Below are 10,179 nucleotides of genomic sequence, written 5' to 3' on the forward strand. Positions count from 1 at the left end.
CCTCCTGCAACACATGTCGTTTTCTCTACTTGGTTTTGAGCCCTCTGGTGGAGGCAGAGGAGCAGGAAATGGGTTGGACAGCTGGTGCTCGTGCTTGAGGAGATGGATGGAGTGTTTCCAGTGTCAGCCTGCCTTCCTTCTTCTTTTTCTCATTATTCTGACGATTGGCAAGGGTGTCCGGTGTCGTAGATTTTCACCCGTCCTTATCTTTCTGGACCATAAATTGGGATCCTCCCCACCAGGTATCTTTATGATGGAGTCACAACAAAGCCTGAATGTAGGTGATTTCATCCCAGATCGGGTGAACTTGAAAAACACTTTGTTTAGTTTTTATTTTTCTGCGTTTTAGAAAGCAGTCTTCCTCCACAAGTGCTTGATTTTAAGCCAATTAAGTAGAGCTCATCTATAAATTATTTTTTGGAATACTATCCAGAGGTAGAAAAAATATCGGTCACACTTGTAACACATATGGGCACATACACACAATCCAGACGCAAACAAAATCTAGCCTTTGTTTCACTGATATTTGTGGAGTGAACATTAAAGATCCAACTTCCAATGATCTCCCCGTTATTAAAGCAAATCAAATGGCAAGATAGCATGTCAATTTAGGGACGTATGAATTAGCTATTTTCCAGTTTCCGACTAGAATACGACCAGTTTTGTCCAAAGATGCCAAATGCTGCAGCCACCAGCACAGCAAGTGAAGCCCAGTCTGCTTCTGTGAGCATCGGCTCCTCTCAAGAAGTCAGGGGTTTCACTGACAGGACTACATGGCTTCCTAGTCTCTGGTTGCTTAGTGTTAGAGCTGGGTTTCTCTTAACTCTGTGTAGAAGAAAACTCATTTCGACATGTCAACAGGAGCACGTCTGAGTCATCTGTGACCCAAGTTATTCTTGGTTAGTTTTCCCAGTTAAGTAAGTACTTCCAAAGAGAGGTTCCATATACATTGTATCTATGTCCTGTGGAATTCCTGTGGGGGGTGGTTGCTTTTCCAGAAGCCGGTTGGCTTTGAAAGCACAATTCCCCATTCATTTAGTTTCAGTTTTAGAATAAAGCTTGAGCAAAATCAAAAATGGTAAGTATAGTGGGTTGGGAGGGTGCTGCCTGTGAGTGTCTCTTACAAATGGCCACAATAGACTCTCATGGGTGTCAGGTTCTCCCAGAGAGGGCTCAAACCGTCGAGGGGGCTCAGAGCACTGGAAGATCGATCCGGACGTGTGCATCTCTGGATGAGCCAATCACTAATTACATTATGGAATAGGAAGTTCCTCTAGGACTGATACACACCTCAAGGAATATCCTCAGACATTTGCACTAGGCTTTCAGCCAGCAAAAGGTGACATTCAGCGGGAAGGAACAAGTCCTCCTCTTTTATTGGAGAGGAATGCCTTAGTCTCTCATAATTCTAGCCAGAAAATTGCAATCACTATGAAGTCAAATTCAAACAACCAACCCATCCAGGCCAACACCTCTATGGTATTCCCACCTAGAGAACATTAACAGTAACACTTAACACCTGGAATAAAAGTCAAGCCCACCAACGGAAACTGGGGAGTTCCAGATGTCAGCAGAACTCATGGATACACTTTCAGATGGTGAGAAGTCAGAGGGGCACAAAGAGCCTGTGCTGGTATCAAGCACTGAGTTCCCAAAGACCTCCAGGTGTTCTCAGGCAAGTGTCTGTGATATCCTGCCCACTATGCCAAGAAATGTCGACACTAAATGAACAAATCGGGGAAAACAATGAAAAGAAAATGGGTTTTATCTGAGCTCCAGTTAGAAGAGCTGCTCGGGATACACAATTTTCTCAAAAAACCTGTGCTCCACTGAAGGATCACCTGGTGTAAGGGTATATAAATATGCATACGTATGTGTAAAGGGTAAGGAATACTCATGAAGAAAGACATTGCAGAAAGTTACAGACTTAATCTGAAGATTTTAGTATATGGAAGGCTATATGAATTTAATCATATGGAAACAGGGAATTTTTTTCTTTTTCTTATTTTTATGATTGGAATGAACCTTTTTTGTCATTTTTAAAACCTATCAGATGTACAGTATGTCCTCGCGGGAGTAATAGAGCCCATGCTTTGAGGTTTTGCAGGGTTATTTTGACCTTGATCGCTGTTAAAGTATACCTTCCCTGGGAATCTCACAACGAGGCCCACAAACATGAAAACTGGAGAATTGCTTGTGTTATACCTGTTCCCATGTGTGAACGGAGCCTGCCTATAAGCCCACACTTTGAATTCCTCTGTCCCCACAAACCTGTCCCACATTTGAATCCCTTATTCACAGCCGCACTTCCTGATCATCTCTTTCGCTCAGTTCTGGACAAAACAACACCTGTGTTCACCTCCCTCTTGGGAAAGAAGTCCCAGGGTGGAGTACCTTGAAGTGCGCCCAAGTCCACTTACTCACACTGAAACCAGTCTCTCTCATCCCTTACCATCAACATTGTGCCCTTTTCCTTCCTGGATGCAGGGGTGTGTGGAACATCTAAGGTGCATTTTAAGGTAGTCATACAAATGAATTATACTACTGTTGATTACTTTTGCTCTTAAAATGATTTAATTGTTGAACAACAATTTAATTTAATTGTTGTTCAACAAATTGTTGAAATTGGCCTGGAACCATCAGGGCCTCTGGATCCCTCAGGCGGTGTTTCCTGAAACATATCACAGAAAAACATGTTCCCGCTCCCCCACGTTGCTTGTTTCAGCTTCCTGCTAAATGTGGTGTTGCAGACCCTGGCGCCCTGATCAGTGTCCCCTGTGGGGGAGGGCCGAGGCGGGGGCTTGTATCCCAGACCCAAGCACATGCGCAGGAGCCCGGGCACGGGTGCCAGCAGGCTAGAAGGCCAGGGGCGGAGCCCGGTGAGGGACACAGCTGAGGCTGCAGCGGTGCTGTGAGTCCTGGCTCCCAGCCCGCCTGCCGCCCCAAGCCCCCAAGTGTCTGGGCCAGCCAAGGACTGACGCCCACCTCAGCCCCCGACCGGGGACATGCTGCTGCCTGGCTCCTGCGACCCGGTAGCCATGGCATTGGCGGTAGGGGTAGCAGTAGTGCTCGCGGGAGCGCTGGCGGGAGCGCAGGTGGGGCCCCGCGTGGAGAAGACTGGGAGCCAGGAGCCTCCAGCCTCGGAGGGTGGCGGCCCTGCTGCTCCTGCTGCTTTTGGAGCCAGAGGCCTGGGAGCGGGACGCGCTTCCCGGGTGCCTCAGTCTTTGGCCGCGCTGGTGGAGTGCCAGCACTGGCTGGGGCAGAGCGCGATGCGATGCCCCCCGGCGCCCCCGAAAGACCATCTGGGAGAAGCCTAAAGGTGGAGCAGCTGAGACCCACAGCCTCCCTCCAGGACCTGCCTCAGTCGCGGTGCTGCCAAGGTAGGGACCCTAGCGACAAGGTCGCACGTGGCCTTCCCCCCAGCCCCTCTCTGTCTCCCCCTGCCATGAGCACCCCCCCCTCCCTGGTGCTCTGGGCTTCTTCTTGGGCTCCTTTGCGGCTGCGGTCTGGAGGCCTCAGGAGTGGGCTTTCTGGGTTGGACCCCGGTTCCCTGGAGGAGGAGGGCCCCAGATCGAGTAGGGGATTAGGCCCAGGCGGTGGGGAGTGGCTCAGGTCGAGAGGGGGGGGCCCCTGAGTGCCCATGGAGGTCTGACTGGGTTGGTGGTTGGCGGGTGGAGGTGGGAACGAACGAAGGAACGAACTAACGAAGGAAGGAAGGAAAGCGTGGACCTGCGGTTGTGGGAAAGTGTCAAGGCAGGGCCAGGGAAGTCACAGCCATGAGCAGGAGGAATCATTCCTGCCTGGGAAAATGAAGTACAAGGGACCTGAGATTCCAGAGAAACATTCCAGGGAGAGTCGGGGTGGTGGGCCTGAGTTGCTGGAGGCCAGCAGGGGACGGTGTTGAAGGGATTGAGAGTGGAAGCAGCAGGTGAACACAGGCCTCCTGCCTCCCCCCTCCACACCTGCTCTCCTGCCCTGCCCAGCCCCCCGCGCCCCGCCCCTGGTGGCAGAGTTGCACCCTCTGATGGGGAGGGGGAGATCTCACCCCGCTTGTGGCGAAAGGGGGTCCTCTATCATCGTGGGAGTCAATGGGACTAGGGGGTAGGAGTCTGGATTAGGGCAAGTGCAACTCCCTGTTGAGCTCTTCCTTTCTGAAGGCAACGTGCATTCCATCAATGAACTCGGAGCCAGGGAGGCAGGAATAAGTGGCGCTTCTGTGTTTTAGAGGGTGGTGCAGACTCTTTCCTCCTTGGAGATGTGTGCTGAAGAGAACTGGGTGTTGTGGATGGCGTCCAAAGTCATCTCTTTGGGACATGTTGGGTGGGAACGTCTTCTTCGCACTCTGGCGAGGAAGGTGGATGGAAAAGCTCCTTGTCCAAGGCAGACTTGTGGGTTTTGTTGTTCCTATCCGTGGGGCGTGGTGCTTCCCGTGTCCGTGGAGCGCCTCCTGTCTTGCATTCGTTCCGTGTTTCAAGAGTTTCAGTCCTTGGCAATCACATCTCCTCCGGGACTCCCCAGGCAGCACGAGGGAGCAGTGACTCGGAGCCCACCGGGTCCCTAGAAACCAGTGCGTGTGTACTGGAGCAGGCAGTGCTCCTCTCTCAGCCTCCTTTGGAAATGAGGTCTTGAGCAAACGGTCTTTCATTGCATGGGTTGTACCTCTCCCCGGTTGTTGGGGGGTGGGGGGGGAGTGTGTGTGCGTGAGTGTGGTGCTGTGGCCCGTGTGGAGTCCGGACCGCGTCAGGGACCCAGTTCTTTGCAAGGAATGCGTTTTGTTGCATGGGAATATCTCAGTTCACTAGAGAGTTCCAATCCTGTCTCAAAGGCTGAAAACATCCTGAAGGCAGCATCTTGACCTCACTGAAAGCAAAGGCCTAAGAGCCGAGGCTTTCCCACACTTCCATGTCGAGCTGACTGGTGCTTTATGTTTTCAGGAAGATGGTGTGGTGTAGGCCACTTGGAGCATCTCAGGCTCCTAACCGTCTGTTTTGTCCCCGGGGGTGTGTTGTCTCTGTCAGTAATTCAGAAGATTATGATTATCTTGAAGATCATTATTTTATTGATTACTATGATTACTATATTCTGCATAATCCATGGCATGGAATTTGATAAGGAGCTCGATACCCCAAACCTTTTCGTCACCAAAGCTCACTACAACAAGGAGTAAAACAATCACTGTTGTGCGATGGACAATGCACCTTACCTTTATTGTACTATTTTAGTGGTATGTACATACGTTTAGAGTAATGAAAGTATCCACTTAGATCTAAGGAGTTTTTTGTGACATCATGGTACTTCAAGAAACCATAAAAATAATGGAAAATCTAAGTTACCTAGTAATCTAAGCACTGTGTACTTCTGGATACGAAATCCTAAGTAAAGAACTCATCATGCCAAAACTGTCAAGTCCTGATTATTCTAGTAGGTCTAGTGAATGGAATGGACTGAACTAAGGTCTGAAAAAGAGGAAACTAGAATTTGAGATATTGAGTCACCTTTACTCTCCCTTTCCCTGTTGACATGGTCTTTTTTTATTCGGTGATGTCTTTTGACCTTTACCCTATTTCCCTCCTTCCTGCCCCCCCACCTTTGCAATCATCTTTATGTATTGATGGGCTTGTTTCATTCTGTTTTGAGGATTTTTGTTTTTTGTTTTCTTAGTTTTTGTTTCAGATTTCCCATATATGTGCGAGCATTTATATGTGTTTTTCTCTGTGTGAGTTCTTTCACTTGGCATAATGCCCTCCAGGCTATTATAAAACACTGTGGCATGATAACAGGTGTGAAGTCATTTTTGGGAGTTAGTGATTTCATGTGTTCTGAGTAGTACCTAGGGGGGTAATTGAGGGAAGTTGCTGGATGATATGGATGTTCTCCTCTGAATTGTGTGAGGAAACTTTACATTGTTTGCGACTGCCTCTGAACCAAGTTCCAATGCCACCAACAGGGCCCAATGATTCGCTTTCTTCCACATTGTACCCGACGCTTGTGTTTTCTTGTCTTTTTGATAAGACCGTTCAGACAGGTTTCAGGTGATATCTCTTTGGCTTTGGACTTTCATTTCCCTAATGTGGAGTGACATGGAACTTCTCTTCATGTATGTGGTGGCCACCTGTATGTCTTCATTGGAAGAATGCCCCTTCAGGACTCTGCCAGGTCCGTCATTGCTCTTTGCTTTTGCATTGTTGTGCTGTAGGAGATCTTGATATCTTTTGTGTTTTAACCCTTGACCATGTATGTAGTTTGCAAGTATTTTCTCCCATTCACTATGTTGCCTTCCCATTCTGTGGAAGATATTGTTGCTGTGCAGAACTTGTTTTTTTAGTTTCATGTAGTCCCACTTGTTTAGTTTTCCTTTGTAGCTTTGGCTTCTGGTGTCAAATCCCTAAACTCAAGTCAAGACTGAGATCCAAACATTGTCGTGGGTTTGGCATTTGGCTTTGTCCAGCAAAGCCAAGGACAGCAGAAAGGGTTGCTTCAGACTCCACGCAAGTCAAGAGAGGTGTGAGGGAGTTTAAGGGACGTCTCCACGAGCTCCTCTCAGGCTCCCACATTCATTAAGCCTACAAACGATGTACAACACGTCAGCGGGCCACATGCTAGAAAGAACGTATTGAAGATATTCTGCAAACCATATCTAGACAGGATAAAATATTCCATGCGACAACACGATCCAAGAACTTGGTGAGCCCATGCAGAACCCAACCCCTAGATACACATTCACTAGATCGGCCAAGTCTCGCCTGCCCCCCAGATACACACCAACTAGGTAAGTGAGCTGCTGCTGGCTGTTTGCAGGAAGGCCAGAGAGCAGTGAGTGATCTGCTCTGCAAAGCGTTCCCTATAATCTCCCAACTCAGGACATCGTTGTGCGATTTCCCACACCTCCTGCCCAAGGTCTTATCCAGGACTTTCCGGTTTCAGGTCTCAAGTCTGTAATACATTTTAACTTCATTTTTGTGTGTGGGGTTAAATAGGTGTCAAGTTGTTTTTCCGCGCCTGTTGTTTTTCTGTGCCCAGTGTTTCTGGGCACCACCTGTTGAGGAGACTGCCTTTGCCTCAGGTTATATTCTTGGTTCTTTTGTTGTGAAATAATTGGTTACATATGTGTGGGTTTCTTCCTGGGCCTTCAGTTCTGGTCCAGTGACCTCTGTCTCTGCTTTTACCCCAATAGTGTACTGCTTGGGTTATTGTAGCTTTGATATCTAGTTTCAAATCAGAAAACATGGTGCTTCCAGCTGTTTTTTTCCTTCTCACAATGACTTTGGTATTCGGAGCCTTTTGTGGTTCTGTCCACCTTGAAGGATTATTCTATTTTTGGGAACGTGCTTAAGCTTTGATAGGGATTGCACCTAGGGAATGTGTAGGTGGCTTTAAGTAGTGTGGACATTTTGATAATCTTAATTCTTGGGATCCACTAGCATAGAATGTCTTTCTGCTTATTTCTGTCTTTTCAAATTCTTTCTCCAGTGATTTCTTCTTTTCAGGAAAGAGGTCTCACTCCTTCATGGTTAAAGTCATTCTTTTCTTTTTTAAGTTTTCTATCTTTTTTCTTGACAGAGAGAGATACATGGAAACACACACATACCACACACACACACACACACAAACAGAGAAAGAGAGACAGAGAAAGAGAGAGAGAGAGAGAGAACGCATATGAGTGGGGAAGAACTGAGAGAAAGGAGACACAGAATCTAAAGTAGGCTCCAGACTCTGAGTTGTCAGCACAGAGCCCCACACAGGGCTCAAAACAACATCATGAGAACACGACCTTAGCCAAAGTCAGATGCTTCACTGACTGTGCCACCCAGGTGTTTGTAGGCTAAATTTACTGTTAAGTTTTTTCTTCTCTTGCAGTGATTTTAAATTATTTTCTTAATTTCCCTCTCCGATACTTTATTATTCATGTATAGAATTGAAGGATGTTATGTACAAAGACATAGATACCTTAACATGACTGAATTCATTTATTAGGTCTACCAGTAAGTTTGTGGAGTTTCTGCGGTCTCTCTAGAGCATATCATGCACTCCCAATAAGTGAAAAAGTACCTGGGAACATAGGATGATGTGATCGAATTTAGATGAGGGTAAGAAGATATATGGAGTGAGAGTATGCAAGTTTTCTGAAATGTTTTTTGGTTGATATAATCCAACAAGTCCATACACAAGGTTTGTTTGGATATATGTTTTCTTTAAACCAGAACCAGGGAGCTGTGACATTGACATATGCTTCCCAACACATTCCCACAATGCGCCCTGTGCATTTGGGAGGTAGCCCCTTGTCTCTCTTTTCTGTCCTGGAACCCAGTGCCTGACTCCACCACTCAGTGAATTCATCTCAGAATACTGCATTTGGGAAGAGACCTACGTTTGTCATAGACTTCCTGAGAGGCGCCTCAAAAACATTGGATTTTACAGAGTTGTGTCTGATCTGCCTGGAATCGTCTGAGGATGTGTCGGTTGGAATGGCACTTTCTTTGCTGGGAGATCAGGGAGCCCTGCAGTATTCCTGTGTGCCTTGTGGTGGGTCACCAGAGGGTGCTGTGTGGCTGCTCATGACAGGGACACTGCTCCCCAAAGATGGGGCTGGCAGGTGGCGGGTGTCACTGCTGGAGGAGCCTGAAGGGTGGAGGGGCTTGACTCGCTATCAGAAGCCTGACTGAGTCTCCATCCTGCAGTCTCCTTGAGTTCCTGATGTGCTGTGTAAAGGACTCTCTGGCTTGCCGAGGTCCAGGTGGTTCTTGCTGTTGCCACTCAGTCGTCAGGATGAACACATTCAGGTCATGGTCTTTAACTCATTCACCTGACCTGCACTTAAGGTGCTTTCCTGAGAGTAAGCGACCCAGCCTGGGAGGAGAGCCAGCAAGCAGACAGCAGTGGCCCAGCCTGTATCCTCCACTGGCCTGAAAGCAGGGACTGGCTGCTCTACTGAGAAGCAGAGCTATGGAACAGGAGGTGCGCAGGCAGTTGGGGTTTGTCATGGGATGGGGCCTGCATGGGTGTGTTCCAGGGCATGGGGCAGGGATGCTGTGCAGGAGGTCAGAATGAGGGAGTGTGGTTTCTTTCCTGCCCCATGGGTCACTCCTAGGTACCCTGATGGCCTCAGTGCTGGCTTGTCGTCCTGATTGTTCAGGGATCCACTCAGTCCCAGGGGTCCCTGCTTTCCACATAAGACCCCAACGGAATCAAGAGTCTGTAGATATTGGAACCTGGAGGCAGCGCCCGAAAAATGCATATAAAGTATGTCCCCAAAGTTGTGCTAGGTGTACACACCTACAGAAAGGGAGAGTTTCGGTACACATGTACCTTTCTGTACAATGATGAGAGTCAAAATATTGCAATCGGCCCAGTCATTCAGCTTCTGGAGACGCAGAGTAAAGGATGATGTGTGGCCCTTGAGAATGCAGAAGGGGACAGGACTGTGCCTGTCCACTGTGGGGACATCCCATAGTACAAGACCATAGTCCTGGAGGGATGCCCAACCTGTCACACCACTCATGAACACAAACACAGACACCTGCTGCACTCAAAGCCAAAGGACTCTGAAGATGACACCGTGTCTTCTGGGCCAATATTTCCTGAAAGAGTATACATTTTTTTCTGCGTATGTACTTGTTGTTTCCTATTTATTTATTTATTTGGAGAGAGCGAGAAGAAGAATCCTGACCAGGGCTTCAAGCTGTCATTGTAGAGCCTGACTTGGGACTTGATCTCAAGTACCGTGCGATCATGACCCGAGCCAAATTGGACTCGGAAACTTGCCCATTGAGCCACCTTGGTGCCTGTCCTCATTATTAAATCTTCATTTTACTGAATACATGTCACCTGTAGGAAACCTTTCAGAACTTTATACTTTATTGCCTAATAGATTAGCATAAATGGAATATTGACGGTTTCATTTGGGTGTTTTTATAGTATGCACGTTAGACCAATATCACCATGGCCAGTCGAGGAAAATGAAAGATTTTCAAGGTATTCGCTCTGGTCCAGACATTTCTCTTCTGGCTTCTGCTCTTGTGTCAAACCTCAGAGGGTCCCCATGGCAGATAATGAAGATATTTCAAGTGGGGGCTTCACCTAATCTTTGTTCTTTGAGGACTATTCCTCTGTCATAAAAAATATTAGTGCCATTGAATATTTAAGCAATTATTAATCAGTCTCCTGTCATGTAGCCAGACA

The 10,179-nt window shown here is 47.6% G+C and overlaps 1 long non-coding RNA gene across 2 annotated transcripts in view; it reads left to right on the top strand.

Moving 5' to 3' along the window:
• LOC123383571 overlaps positions 1 to 10,179 on the top strand; it is a 182,717-nt gene that overhangs the window by 53,721 nt on the left and 118,817 nt on the right. The window lies entirely within an intron of this gene.

The sequence above is a fragment of the Felis catus genome, assembly GCF_018350175.1.
Source record: "Felis catus isolate Fca126 chromosome A2 unlocalized genomic scaffold, F.catus_Fca126_mat1.0 chrA2_random_Un_scaffold_54, whole genome shotgun sequence".
NCBI lineage: Eukaryota > Metazoa > Chordata > Mammalia > Carnivora > Felidae > Felis > Felis catus.